The following is a 15,926-nucleotide window of genomic DNA, read 5'->3' as shown; positions in this document are numbered from 1 at the left end:
TTTTATTTTGTGAAATATCATCTATAGCGTACTTTATCAAAAGTTGTATACCACCAAACGTTTACAATTTATAAGACGAAATTCGGGCCCGAAATTCCGCTTCCCCAAAATGTGACGAGTAATGTGGTACGCAAAAGTAGGCTAATTTGTTGATATCAAAATTGCTTAAAAACTTCAATTTGTGCAAGACTCGCAAATAAAAATTGGATTTTTTTGGGAATGCAGACGTTATGAGCCCAAACCGTATCGAACTGTAAACAAGCACTCCATTCTGATATATTTCTTTCGTCCTTCCATAACTTTTCGCAAAAGGAGCAAATTGCTCCGTCTGAAGGCGTTTCACCAAAATCCCCTTCTTTCGATTCTGCGTAGACGACGCTTACTTCGGAGTCACTGGTTAATTCTTCATTCACATTCAGTTTTTCTAGCTTTCGCTGTTGGTTTTTTGGAGGTTCCTTTTTTTTCAAATTTTTGGCTTCACTTTTTACCGGATCTTCCGAATGCTTTCTTCCAACTGATTCTTATATGGTGATTTTGTTAATACTGTCGCTTTTGACTTTCTTCCTCTTCCGGTAGCAATTGGCTTCCTAATCTTTGGCAATGGTAAAATCTGCCATGGTGAAACGAATCCTTTACTGGTTTATGCCACAGGTTCTGGAGAAGCCACTATAGCTGCGGATGATAATTTTGTGATTTTTAGGACCCCCTCTACCCCTACAAATCAACAAAAGTTTGAAAATCGTGGCACCTTATTCAAAGTATTTCCCGTGAGCCGGAGCTGTAAAACTCACTGGATGACGGTAAACGTAAAAGCTCGTTTTGGGCGACCTCTAGTAACTAAATTTCATTTTATTGGTCTGGCAATGTGGCGGGGCAGCAATAAAAAAAATCGATTGCGCAAAATCGTCAATGTACTTTTCTACAACTCTTGTCAAATTTACGTTTCATTCGCCGGGTATAGACACAAAAAATGCAGCCATCGAAAAAGATATCAAAATTGTGGTGCTAAAACATTATATTTTCACTTTTATATTGCTAAAGTTCAGGTAAATATGATCAAATTAATTTAAGTAATTTACAAGTATAAATATTTGTATTGGAATATCTTAAATGAATATAGTCGTTCATTGGGTGCTGGTTAAGATTTTCGTTATACATATACAAATTTATGTATACTGCCTTAGGATTAAAATTAGGCAAGCAAAGACTGCACGTTCTAACCTAAAAATATATTTAAATCGAAATTGTATAAAAGAATTGGAAATGGTGGCGTAATGAAATATATGGAAAGTTTCAGAGTGGACGAATAGTGAACCAAAGGCTAGGAGGTGCGGCTACCATGTATAGACAAGAGAATTCGCCATTTTGAAAATCCCATGCCGAAATATCCTACACCCCTAGGAGTCCCAAACTTTGGTAAAAAGTGTTTTACAAGACAGTAAGTCTAATCTTTCCAATATATAATTTGCAATAAAATATTAGAATTTTTGATAGAATACTAAACGAAAGGTTTCAATCGATGTACTTGCTGAAATATAAAAAGTGTATACATATATTTACATATGTATGTATGCACACATACAGTTACTCCCTAAGGTAAGTACACATTTTTTTCGGCGAGGGTGTTAGCAATTTCCCAAATACAAAATGCATTTTTGTCCATGCGATGTATGGAAGAACTTGCTCAACACCCCCGCCGAAAAAAATTCTGAAAATTCAGGAAATTTTTTGAGCTATTTCTAATTTGCACATTATTATACTAAAATTTATTGGGCTACAAAACTGCATACTCAAAAATTTTCTCGAAATTCTGAAAAAATAAAATTTCAAAATTTTCATGGTAATATTTGAAAATTTGATTCTCATTACGTTTGAATAACCTTTAACATTTTTTTGAATGCGGTTTCTGTTAGGGAATTTGCGATATATTAGATGAAAATTATCAATTAAGCTGTGAGCCACTGCATTTGAGTTTTTTTTTTCAGCATAAACCAAGTGTACTTACTTTTGTGAGTAACCGTATATGTAACAAAGATATGTATACATATATACATATATATATGTATAAGATATAAAATCCTACCCTTAATTTTTTCACTATACTAAAATATACAAAATGTAGATATGCACAAAACCTAAAAGTTTTCGGAAACTACATATTGCAATTGCAACAGCTTACCAACCCTTGTCTAGGTAATATACATACATTTCTAGATTTAGATACATTTAACGGTAGGCCAAGACAGCCTTAAATCGGGGGTGAATTACAGCGCGTACAATTACTACAAGGGTGGTTAATTGGGTTGTTACAAGAGTTTGAAATTATCGTGTAAAGCCACGAAATGTGGCACGCCAAAAACAACTGCTTTCCATATCCGTGTTTAAGGCATATTAGGTGCCATATTCATACCCAGTACAATATGAAAAAAAAAAAAAATAAACCATAGGCAATCGCACCAGGAGTATCAAACAAACTTTAGGAAGGTAGTTCTTGACCAGTACGTAGACAGAACCAGTTCGAAATGAATCTTTTCCAACCCTACTAGCAAAAATAATTGTGACGCAATTAAGGCGGCGGAAACATCAACAAAAGCTTTGTGAAAAGGCGCTAGAAGGAGATAAACTAATTTAGATACTCTTCCAGTAATTACCTCCACTACCAACAACTACCAAAAGCCAATTTCTATGGCATTTGTGCTCTTCAAAAGGCGAATAAGTTTCTAAAATTAATAGCTATTTCCCCAGCCTATCTTGGTTGTTGTTGTTGTTGTTGTTGTAGCAATGCTCGCCCCACCTAATAGCCACCATGAAACTTGCCGTTTCAACAGGGGTGGACCATAAGGAAAGGGGTGTTAGAGGCGTTGGTTCCACATTACAATTAAAGAGATGGTTGGTGTCATGTGGGGACACATTGCAAGCAGGGCATACATTTTGTATGTCGGGGTTGATTCTGGATAGGTAAGAGTTTAACCTGTTACAGTATCCAGAACGAAGTTGAGCAAGAGTGACACGCGTTTCCCTGGGGAGTATGCGTTCCTCTTCTGCGAGTTCTGGATATCTTTTTTCAAGTACTGGATTCACCCGAATTTCCCGACATAAAGGTCCGACGCCTGTCTATGGAGTTCACCAAGGACCTGCTTGTGTTTTTCCGCTTCATACGGCTGGGTTCTCAGGTGCCGCATTTCCTCAAAATGCTTACGAAGATGACTCCTTAGGCCCCTAGGCGCTGCTGGTTCGTCAATCAGATGTCTGTTGGGATGCCCAGGTTTCTGGGTATTCAACAGAAACTGTTTGGTCAGCATCTCATTTCTCTCCCTGATGGGGAGTATTCTCGCCTCATTATGCAGATGGTGTTCTGGGGACATAAGAAGACCGCCCGTGGCGATTCTGAGAGCAGTATTTTGGCAGGCCTGTAGTTTCTTCCAGTGGGTGGTTATTAGGCTTGGCGACCATATGGGTGACGCGTAGCACGTAATCGGCTGGCTAATTGCTTTGTATGTGGTCAAGAGCGTTTCTTTATCTTTTCCCCAGGTACTGCCAGCAAGGGATTTGAGGATTTTATTACGGCTCTGAATTCTTGGAACAATTGCGGTTGCGTGCGCACCAAAATGTAGATCCTGATCAAACGTCACACCCAAGATTTTGGGGTGTAGGACAGTCGGTAGCGTAGTGCCATCGACGTGGATGTTCAATATGGTCGACATTTGGGGCGTCCATGTTGTAAATAAGGTCGCGGAAGATTTAGTCGGTGACAATGCCAGGTTTCGCGAGGCGAAAAAATTGGAGAGATCAGGAAGATAGCCGTTTATTTTATTGCATAGCTCATCGATCTCTGGGCCTGGGCCTTTGGCCATTATTGTGCAGTCATCTGCGTAGGAAACGATTGTGACTCCTTCCGGTGGTGAAGGTAGCTTAGATATGTAGAAATTAAACAAAAGCGGGGATAGGACACCACCCTGTGGCACCCCTTGTTTAATTTTCCTTTGTTTTGATGTTTCGTTTCTGAATTGCACCGATGCTTGCCGACCACCCAGATAATTTGCGGTCCACCTTTTAAGACATGGGGGAAGGGTAGACCCTTCCAGGTCTTGCAGTAACGAGCCATGGTTGACCGTATCAAAAGCTTTTGATAGGTCTAACGCTACGAGTACTGTTCTATGGTGGGGATATTGATTCAAACCGCAATTTATCTGGGTGCTAATGACATTTAGCGCGGAGGTAGTGCTATGGAGTTTTCTGAAGCCATGCTGATGAGGGGCTAGCTGCAAATGTGCTTGGAAATAAGGGAGCAAAATGGCTTCAAGCGTCTTTGCCACTGGCGATAGGAGAGATATCGGACGATATGACTCACCTACGTTAGCTGGTTTCCCAGGCTTTAGTAGCGGGACCACCTTGGCCATTTTCCATTTCTCGGGTATGACAAAGGTGGAAAGAGACAGGTTGAAGACATGCGCTAAATATTTGAAACCCTCTTTCCCTAGGTTTTTAAGCATCGGCATGGCTATGCCGTCTGGGCCCACTGCTTTGGATGGTTTAGCGCGACCAATGGCGTCCTCAACCTCTCTAGCGGTGATGGTAATTGGTGACGCGCTGAGTTTGTGTTTATGTGCGTGTCTATTGGCTCTCCGTCTATCTTTGTCGACCGTAGGATGCATTATATATTGTCGGCAGAAAGCGCTCGTGCATTTTTTCGCATCCGACAGCAATTTATCGCCAAAGGCGAAGAAAACTTTGTTGTTGTTGTTGTAGCGATAAGGTTGCTCCCCGAAGGCTTTGGGGAGTGTTATCGATGTGATGGTCCTTTGCCGGATACAAATCCGGTACGCTCCGGTACCATAGCACCATTAAGGTGCTAGCCCGACCATCTCGGGAACGATTTATGTGGCCACATTAAACCTTCAGGCCATTCCCTCCCTCCCTACCCCCAAGTTCCATGAGGAGCTTGGGGTCGCCAGAGCCTCGTCTGTTAGTGAAACAGGATTCACCGCGGATAGGTGAGGTTGACAATTGGGTTTGGAGAAGCTATATATTGCGCTGGCAACCTGAAAGGTTGCGCTACACATCCCCTTGAATCTGGTATTTTAGTCGCCTCTTACGACAGGCATACCTACCGCGGGTATATTCTGATCCCCTAACACCCGCTGGGGTGATGGAAACTTTGTCTTTGTGCTTAGTCGGATTGGATAGGGACTTTACGGTGGACCAAAGTTTACCTACACCGGTAGAGAGGTTACAACCTCATAGGTGCTCTTCCCATTTAGCCCGCTTGTGTTCGTCCACAAGCAATCTGATGCGTTGGTTTATATCCCTTATTTGGGGGTCGCCTGGATCAAGCTGTCTTATAAGGTCGCGTTCCCTCGCTAAGCTCGCGGCATCCGCCGGGAAGTGGGGCCGGATTTCGGGAATTCTCCCGGCGGGAATGAAATGTGCCGAGGCGGATTCAATGACCTTACGGAAGGCACGCTCCCCTTGGCGGGCATCAGTCGGGATAGGGAGGGCAGCTAAGCTGCTGTCTGTTGCGGATTTATATTCTTCCCACTTTCCTTTTTTGAAGTTTATGAAAGTGCGTTTTTCGGTGACGATGAAGTCGGCGGTACGCTCGAACGAAATAAGTATGGGCAGGTGGTCGGATGCCAATGTTACCATCGGCTGCCAGTTGACGCAGTTTACGAGTTCTGCGCTCACGATTGAGATATCTGGCGAGCTATGACAGCTTCCTACCATACGTGTGGGGGCGTCTCCGTTTATTGTGCAGAACGTCGTTTCGTCTATTTGATCCGCCAACATCTCACCCCTACTGTCCGCCCGTAAGTTTGAATGCCATAGGTCGTGATGGGCATTGAAATCGCCTAAGATAATGCGATTGTTGCCAGTGAGTAAGGCCTCGATATTAGGGCGGTATCCACTGGGGCAACAGGTGACAGGAGGGATGTAGATGTTGATGATTTCTAGATTTGCATCGCCTGACCGGACAGATAGGCCTTGACGTTCTAAGACATTGTCACTGCGGTCGATGCCAGGATCAAATATATGATATTGCACAGAGTGGTGTATAATAAACGCGAGGCCGCCTCCATTTCCGCACTCGCGGTCTTTCCTATGGACATTATAACCAGAGCAGGTCTGCAATGCAGATCTTGCTGTGAGTTTAGTCTCTTGAATCGCAGCAATGCGGATGTTGTGCCGCTTCATGAAATCGACTATCTCCGTAATCTTCCCAGTTAGTCCATTACAGTTGAACTGCAGAATTCTGAAGTGCATGAGGGGTTACGCCGCCACTCTAGGGGTAAGTGACGGGTGACTACGCCTAGGTTGTGGAAGGCCAGGACGCAATTGCTGTTGTGGCCTTGGGACTGGGCGCCCTTGGGCAAGCATTGGGGTACCCGGATGATTTGGGTTTGCGACCTGGCAACATGGCGCGATGAAACCCGTCGAGGGGTTGCCGTCGCGGAGACCAGAACATCTAGGAAAGTGGCACCACCCAAGGCAGGAGCTGCATTGAACGGATGTCGCAAACCTATATATTCTGTGCTGGCAGACGGTGCAAACGGAGGCAGGGACTAAGAGTCTGTTTCCCTGACCTGCACGATTGCTGCCAGAAAAGAGGGGGGGGAGAAGAAGACGGGGGCAGGGGCTGATGCTCAGCATTGCTACCAGCTCTACTACGAAGGTAGTAGTTATGAGTGGTATCAGCTGTTTGAGTTGTTGGCGCCGTGGGGCGCGAGCAGCAGCGGGTACTTGTTGTGGCTTGCTGAGCAGCGAAGCTGCTGGAAGGTAGTGGGGATACGCTTAGGCGTAGACTACGGGACGCCTTTGGGCGTGAGCAGCAAGGAGCCACAAAAGATTTATAAAAGTTACGTGGACGTCGGGTTTTGGGATCAAGCCCAGAACAACCTGTCCGATGCAACCATCCCTTGCACGAGACACACTGAACAGAGTATGACCGTCCTAAAAAGATTCTTTTCTGGCAAATGCAGCAAAACCATTTCTAAGGACCGGGGTCAGGAGACGGACCCGGATTGGGTTCGATACCTTCCCGGAGTAAGAGAATATGTAGCAGTCCTGCTGCAAGGAGCTGCTGGGAGGATGACAATTTGTGGGAGGGACGAAACAAATTAAATGGGGTCACACTGAAATGACAGTCCTTGGTCGGGAAAAATCCCGAGTCGCTCCGGTACATAGAACCGACTGCCTTGGGAAGCGCCTATCTTGGTTCTTCACCTGCTGTTGTTGTTGCAGCGATAAAGACACTTCCCGAAGGCCCTGGGGAGTGCTATCGATGTTGATGGTAATTTCCCAGATGTATATCCGTTACGTTCCGGTAACAAGCTCCAATAACGTACTAACCCGATCATCTCAGGAACGATTAACATATGAGACCTTCTAGGCTATTCTGCCCTTCCCCCGCTAGATTCATGAGGAATTTGGGGTCACCAGGACCACGACTGCTAAAGAAACAGGGTTCGTCACACGTAGGTGAGGTTGACAATTAGGTTAGAGAAGCTATAAATTGCGCTTGCAACCCCTTGAAAGATGGCGTTACACAACCCCTTGAATCAATTTGGTATTTTAGTCGACTCCAACGACAGGCATACCTGTCGCTTGTATATTTTAAGCCTCTTAAGCAGCCGCCACGCCGATATCTATGAAATTCTGCGGTGGCGAAGTATATCTAGATACCTCAGCTCTGTGCCAAATGCGTTAAAAAGTTAAATTTTTACGCTTATAGTGGTGAATACCACCGTCAGTATTTTCCCTAGATCATGAGGATAGGTAAAATATTGACAATCATGTGTGTTTAGGCATATATTTTTTCGCAGAAACATAATGGAACCTTTGCAAGCACCGACAAAACATAAATACACGAAAAGAAAAAATGACACTGAAAAATGTGCAAAAAACGTTTTTGGCAATTTTTCTTTATCCCTCTACACAATTCCTCAGGAAGCCTTTCATTGTTCTATTCCATTCATTTTATTTTTTAGCACATTTTAATTTTACTTTAAGTGCAATTTATACGTATGTACATAAGGTACTCACAAAAATAAGTACACGCTTGGTTTATGCTGAAAAAAAAAAAAAAACACAAATGCAGTGGTGGCTCCCGGCTTAATTGATAGATTTCATCTAAAATATTGCAAATTCCCTAACAGAAACCATATTAAAAAAAATGTCAAAGGTTATTCAAAGGTAAGGAGAGTTAATCAAAGTTTCAAAAATGATGCATCAAAATTTTCTAATTTTGTTTCAGAATTTCTAGAAAATTTTTGAGTATGCAGTTTTGTAGCCCAATAAATTTTAGTATAATAATGAGCAAGTTAGAAATAGCTCAAATTTTTTTCCTGAATTTAGATTTTTTTTCGGCGAGGGTGTTGAGCAATTTCCCACATACAAAATGAATTTTGTTCATGCAGAACACCAACTTTCTAATTGAAAACACTTTTTTTTTTTTTGTATATTTTTGGTTTTGCCTTGACCGGGACGTGAAAAAATGATCTTGGGTGTGGTAGGCGGGTCAACCTACCAACACGCCGCACAGTGGACCGAAATTGAAAAGTTGGGACTTAGGACTTCAAATGTACATTTTCGTATTCTGTGATCTTTTCCCAAATGTTATATAACAATACATTTTTTCGTAAAACCTAATTTAAAAAAGGTATGACACTTAGTAACCGGGTTTCATATCGACATACCCTAGATAGATGTTGTGAGGTTAAGTACTGCGACCTATTGGTCTATTGTGCCCTCATTCTCTTTACAACACTACCCAACGATAAAGCTCCGAATGATACCGATCTCAACTTTGGATAAATCCTCGGGAGATCCAAGTGAGTCGCGACCGAAGTACTTTCGCCTAGTTCTGGCAAAAGCAGGGCAATCAAGCATAAAGTGATTTGGTGATTCCGCATCATCCTCCATACAGCTGCAGCGGGATTGAGTTTCCAGTATATGGAGACGTACCGCATGGATACCCATTGGACAGTGCCCTATCAAAACCCCAATAACCATTGATAGGTGAGCGTTAGTGAACCCAATTACTTCAGCAGACCTCCTGTCATCCACTTTCGGCCAGAAAGATCTTTCTACCCTGCAAGACGTGGTGTCCGCCCCACGTTTGCTGAGCTGACTCGAGGCCCAGCTATGGAGGAGCAATCGGAAGCAAGCGGGATCCCGAAATCCCTACAGCCATCTTCATCCGGTTCAGTTGTACCGATGCGGGCTAAGAGATCGGATTGACAGTTACCCGGGATATCACTATGGCCCGGGACCCAGATAATCTTAATTGTAAAATAATTCGATGTAATCAAAAGCGAGGTCAGGCACTCCCAGATCACCCTCGATCGCACTGTATTTGCGCTCAAGGCATTGATAGCCGCTTGGGTATCAGAGTAGATGTTAAATTCCTAACCGTAATAGCACTGGATAGCATTCCATCCACCGCTTCCCTAATCGCAGCAACTTCCGCTTTGAATACACTGCAGTGATCAGCCAACTTAAACTTGCGGCTTACATTTAGCTCTTGGCAAAAGACCCTCCCCCCCCCCCTCACCAACCTTTCCGTCCAGCTTCCATCCGTGAACAAGTTAACCGGCCCTATGCCCCAGATTATTCCTCTTCCCCACTCCTCTCTCAGTTGAATGAGGGGAGGGAGGCCACGCGAGGGTTGACGCATTACCTTATGAGTAATGCGGTTAGAGCCAGACCGGACGCGAAGCGGGAAAATTTTCAACCGCACCTACACCACCAACTTAATGGCGACGGAGCCGGAACGTACCTTAAGGCCCGCCACGGTTTTAACGGGACGTGGGCAGGTGCAGCATTAGCCTACCAGCCATTTCGGTAGGGTTTCACCCCGACCTACTAAGGTGACAGAATACCGCACCTAGGGGTTCAAGGGGTTGTGTAGCGCAATATATAGCTTCTCCAACCCAATTGTCAACCTCACCTTCGAGCGGCGAATCCCGTTTCACTAACAGACGAGGCTCTGGCGACCCCAAGCTCCTCATGGAACTTGGGGGTGGGGAGGGAGGGATGGCCTGAAGGTTCAATGTGACCATATAAATCGTTCCCGAGATGGTCGGGCCAGCACCTTAATGGTGCTGTGTTACCGGAGCGTATCGGATCTGTATCCGACAAAGGACCATCACATCGATAACTCCCCAAAGCCTTCGGGGAGCAACCTAATCGCTACAACAACAACAACAACAATACCGCACCTACCAGCCTAAAGTCATCAAGTCAAAATTCAAAGTAAATAATCAAAAGCCCTAAACAATCCAGTTCGTCACCGTTGTGTACCGATCTTGACTCTTAAAGAGTCCTCCCTCCCCTGATCTCGGCACAATGACAGTGGTGCGGGTTTTATCGTGTTGTCCTCTCTAGATCCGCCATTATCAGTAGAAGCAGGGGCACTTCGTGCAGGACGTGATAACTAATCACGCGTGACATTCGTCACTATGGCCGGTCTAAGACTGATAACAGTCCCTGATCCAGAGCCTGGAACCACTTATGATATCCAAGCCAAGTATCTTAGCCCCCAATCTTAGAGTTTATACAGAGTTAATAGTTGGCCATGAAATCAAAGTGACGCTTAGATTTACTTGCAAGGTTACAAAGAGTGTATAGTAGGCCGTGAAACAAAAGTTGAGAAAATTATTGAAGTTTTTGGGCATTAAGTTTCTGGAAGTGGAAGCAAAAGTAAGCAGTGCGTGTCAAACTAACTTAAATTGCAATAAAGGATCCTAATCCTGCGACATATATGTTTTTGCTATAAACGATATTTTTAACAAATCAAGTAATAGATTGTTGTTCAAATTCAGAGAATCAAATCTATCATTAGTCATTAGCTTAAGGCTACCTTATTAACTTACTATCTACGACTCGCTGTTTTCGAAATAGATTGTGATTTAGTGAAAATTCTGATATGTATGGGAAAAAAAATGTATAACAATGCGCCCGAGCTTTTAAAACTATGACTATTTTCTTTGATGGTTTTCTGAACCCTGACATCACGGATAAAAAAACCAATCTCACTCAAATGATAAATATGAATCTGTCAAACTATTAATAATAACTGTAATGAATACGCACGGTCACTAGTAAACATTTGGTTTTTGAAGGAATCACCATTTCAGAGCTATTGGAATTTAAAAATGGATTTGGATCACGAATCGTAGGTTTAACATTGTAAAATGAAAACAAATATCGCTTCAGGGCTAGCAAAGCTTATAGTAAGCACCATGCCATCAGCTTTAAAGCCTTTTTCGGAATACGATATTTCAAAGCCTAAATATTATATCTTTGAATTTAGTTTTTATAAAAAAAAAACGGTATGAAAAAATATAACTGCGTTTTCCCAAAAAATTAAAATTTTTGAGTACTTCAGTTTACAATCAGCTGATGGGATAACACCACCTGGTACTGAGTTCGCCTTGAATCAAGTTTTAAAGTTTACTCTTTCCAAAAAATTCATAAAATTTTTCACGTTCATTATATATCAGGCACGGAAAAAAAAATAATTATTTTTTTTGGAGTCGAAAAAGTCCGGGTCAAAAAATTGTCTAGGTGAAAATGTATGAGTTCTCAGGTACCCTATAGCAATATCATGTCGAATCATGGCATCCTTTTTATACTCAGCGTGCTTTGCACATACGAGTATATTAACTTTGATTGGATAACGGTTGGTTGTACAGGTATAAAGGCATCGAGATAGATATAGACTTCCATATATGTTGTTGTTGTTGTAGCGATTAGGATACTCCCCGAAGGCTTTGGGGAGTGTTATCGATGTGATGGTCCTTTGTCGGATACAGATCCGATACGCTCCGGTAACACAGCACCATTAAGGTGCTGGCCCGACCATCTCGGGAACGATTTATATGGCCACATTAAACCTTCAGGCCATCCCTCCCTCCCCACCCCCAAGATCCATGAGGAGCTTGGGGTCGCCAGAGCCTCGTCTGTTAGTGAAACGGGATTCGCCGCTCGAAGGTGAGGTTGACAATTGGGTTGGAGAAGCTATATATTGCGCTACACAACCCCTTGAATCCCGACTTCCATATATCAAAATCATCAGTGTCGAAAAAAAATTTGATTGAGCCATGTCCGTCCGTCCGTCCGTCTGTCCGTTAACACGATAACTTGAGTAAATATTGAGATATCTTCACAAAATTTTGTACACGAGCGTATCTGGACCTAGAATATATTGGTACTGAAAATGAGCGAAATCGGATGATAGCCACGCCCACTTTTTATATATACATATAACATTTTGGAAAACACAAAAAACCTGATTATTTAGTAAATAATGCACCTATAATGTTGAAATTGGACGTGTGGACTGATATTGAGACTTGATAAAAATTTGAAAAAAATTTTCAAAATGGGCGTGGCACCGCCCACTTGTGATAAAATCAATTAATCATAAATCAAAAACCGTTAAACCTATCGTAACAAAATTCGGCAGAGGGGTTGCCTTTACTATAAGAAATGCTTTGAAGAAAAATTAACGAAATCGGTTAAGGACCACACCCACTTTTATATAAAAGATTTTTAAAAGGGGTCGTAGTCGAATAAAATAAACTATATCTTTGCAAAAAAGAGCTTTATATCAATGGTATTTCATTTCCCAAGTGGATTTATAACAATAAATAGGAAAAACTTCAAATTTTAAAAAATGGGCGTCGCACCGCCCCTTTTATGACTAAGCAATTTTCTATGGTTCGGAAGCTATAACTCGAAGGCAAATTAACGTATCGTAATAAAATTGGGTACACAAATTTTCCCTATAGCAGGAAATATTTTTAGAAATAAAATAATTTTCAAAAAATGTTTAAGTTAAACGGTTTTATTGAAAACAATACTTACATGAAGTAATAATAATACTAACAGCTAGAAAATAATTAGGTAGGTCCTAGGTACTAGTCATCACACTCCTCATCAATCTAGGGCGTTGATCAGACAATTAAATAAAAGCGTTGGGCGCGTGAAATTTCTAAAAATGTAAGGCGTAACATAACCTGATTAAGGTTCAGTTGGTCTTATATATGACTATCAATAGAAATTTTACGCGTCCAACGCTTTGATGTACGCGTGATGAATAGTACCTAGGACCTACCTAATTATTTTCTAGCTTTTAGTATTATTATTACTTCATGTAAGTATTGTTTTCAATAAAACCGTTTAACTTAAACATTTTTTTTTAATTATTTTATTTTCAATTTTTTAGTCTTTATTTAATTGCCTATTATGATTTCTCATTCTATTTAGTTCGTTTAGTGACCCATTATTACAAGGACTCTTTCCTGACAATTTGTTACAATCTAAGTCCTCAATACATAGTCCTTCCAAAGACATTTCTCGACTCTGCGCCACGTATGCTTACCCCTCCTCCAACTCCAAAATATTTTGATGTCACTTCTACCGGACTGTATGTAATATTTGCTCCAAATATGAGCCAAATCGGACATCATAGGTCGCTTTCTATTCTTGTATGTATTATGTGTTCCAAATATGAGCCAAATCGGACCACAAATACGATTTTTGTGAATGTCTCAATCCTTGCGCCGCCTAGCGGCGATTGTTTTCTTATTATTGCATTGTCATTGGGTTCTGAACTATATTCCAAGTTTCAAGCTTGTAGCTTATCGGGAAGTTACTTAAATTTCAATTACAAAATTCGTTCACAACGGCCGTGCATGCGGCCTGCCTGTCAAGTCAAGCTAAATAAAACCGTTTAAAAATGGACGAGATTGGTTAAAGACCACGCCCACTTTTATATAAAAGATTTTTAAAAGGGTCGTAAACGAAAATAATAAGCTATATCTTAACGAAAAAGAGCTGTAATCTGTAATACCAAATTTCAAAATTTCAACTGAAACAGAGTTGAGTTGTAAACGGTAATAGGGGCGTAAACCAGCCAGTTCATCGTAACCTTACCCAACTAAACCTTATCTTGATTGTAAAAATGTGGTGTGTATGACTGCCAGACCTTCGTCATATTAAAAAACTGATATTCCCTTAGCGTGAGAAATGTGCTACACTTTGAAACTTACTTGAGTCATAGGGGCTTTAACAAGTCTATTTCCGAGTGAATAGCCACTTCCATTTAAATAAGCACAGCTCTGACAAATCTGAATAAAAATTTTTTTTTTATATATTGTCATAAAACTTAATTGAGTGCTTTCTAAAACAAAGTTGTTGTAAATATAAAAACCATAAATCTACACAAATAAAACAAGTAAAGTAGGCTAATTTCGGGTGTAACCGACCATTATACATACTCAGCTGAGAGCTTTGGAGACAAAATAAGAGAAAGTCACCATGTAGGAAAATGAACCTAGGGTAACCCTGGAATGTGTTTGTATGACATGGGTATCAAATGGAAGGTATTAAAGAGTATTTTAAAAGGGAGTGGGCTATAGTTCTATAGGTGAACGCCATTTCGAGATATCGCCATAAAGGTGGACCAGGGGTGACTCTAGAATTTGTTTGTGCGATATGGGTATCAAATGAAAGGTGTTAATTAGTATTTTAAAAGGGAGTGGGCCTTAGTTCTATAGGTGGACGCCTTTTCGAGATATCGCCATAAAGGTGGGCCAGGGGTGACTATAATGTGTTTGTATAACATGGGTATCAAATGGAAGGTATTAACGAGGGTTTTAAAAGGGAGTGGGCTTTAGTTTTATATGTGGACGCCTTTTCGAGATATCGCCATAAAGGTGGACCAGGGGTGACTCTAGAATGCGTTTGTACGATATGGGTAAAGAATTAAAGGTTTAATGAGTGTTTTAAAAGGGAGTGGCCCTTAGTTGTATATGTGAAAGCCAAAATGTGGATCAGGGTAACTCAGAACATCATCTGTCAGGTACCGCTAATTTATTTATATATTTAATACCACGAACAGTATTCCTGCCAGGATTCCTAAGGCTTTTTATTTCGCCCTGCAGAACTTTTTCATTTTCTTCTACTTAATATGGCAGGTGTCACACCCATTTTACAAAGTTTTTTCCAAAGTTATATTTTGCGTCAAAAAACCAATCCAATCACCATGTTTCATCCCTTTTTTCGTATTTGGTATAGAATTATGGAATTTTTTTCATTTTTCGAAATTTTCGATATGGAAAAAGTGGGCGTGGTCATAGTCAGATTTCGCCCATTTTTATTACCAAGGTAAAGTGAGTTCAGATAAGTACGTGAACCAAGTTTAGTAAAGATATATCGATTTTTGCTCAGGATATCGTGTTAACGACCGAGCGGAAGGAGAGACGGTCGACTGTGTATAAAGACTGGGTGTGGCTTTAACCGATTTCGCTCATTTTCACAGAAAACAGTTATCGTCATAGAAGCTATGCCCTTACCACATTTCACAAGTATTGGCAAATTTTTGTTCGACTTATGGCATTAAAAGTATTCTAGACAAATTAAATGAAAAAGGGCGGAGCCACGCCTATTTTGAAATTTTCTTTTATTTTTGTATTTTGTTGCACCATATCATTACTGTAGTTGAATGTTGACATAATTTACTTATATACACATATACTGTAAAGATATTCAATTTTTTGTTAAAATTTGACTTTAAAAAACTTTTTTTTTTAAACTGGGCGTGTTCGTCACCCGATTTTGCAAATTTTTATTTAGCACACATAGTAGTAGGAGTAACGTTCCTGCCAAATTTCATCATGATATTCTCAACAACTGCCAAATTACAGCTTGCAAAAGGTTTAAATTACCTTCTTTTAAAAGTAGGCGATGCCACGCCCAATGTCCAAAATTTTACTAATTTTCTATTCTGCATCATAAGATCAACCCACCTACCAAGTTTCATCGCTTTATCCGTCTTTGGTAATGAATTATTGTACTTTTTCGGCTTTTCGATATCGAAAAATTGGGCGTGGTTATGGTCCGACTTCGTTCATTTTAAATAG

General features: G+C 41.1%; 1 protein-coding gene across 11 annotated transcripts in view; it reads left to right on the top strand.

Annotated features, from left to right (window-relative positions):
- Positions 1-914: 914 nt before the first annotated feature.
- The window catches only part of LOC137239292 (uncharacterized), a 157,888-nt gene continuing 142,876 nt past the window's right edge, over positions 915-15,926 (top strand). For 5 of the 11 annotated variants that reach the window (XR_010949323.1, XM_067764427.1, XM_067764424.1 and 2 more), the window contains exon 1: positions 915-1,046. The gene's annotated coding sequence lies outside the window, so the exon portion shown is untranslated. Of the gene's footprint in view, positions 1,047-1,291; positions 1,439-1,494; positions 1,597-15,926 lie in introns of those variants that run through there. The other 6 variants (XM_067764419.1, XM_067764420.1, XM_067764418.1 and 3 more) reach the window with 6 other exon arrangements.

The sequence above is a fragment of the Eurosta solidaginis genome, chromosome 2 (assembly GCF_040869045.1).
Source record: "Eurosta solidaginis isolate ZX-2024a chromosome 2, ASM4086904v1, whole genome shotgun sequence".
Lineage (NCBI taxonomy): Eukaryota > Metazoa > Arthropoda > Insecta > Diptera > Tephritidae > Eurosta > Eurosta solidaginis.
Note: the sequence above shows the minus strand (reverse complement) of the source record. Positions and strands in the feature narration are given on the sequence as shown.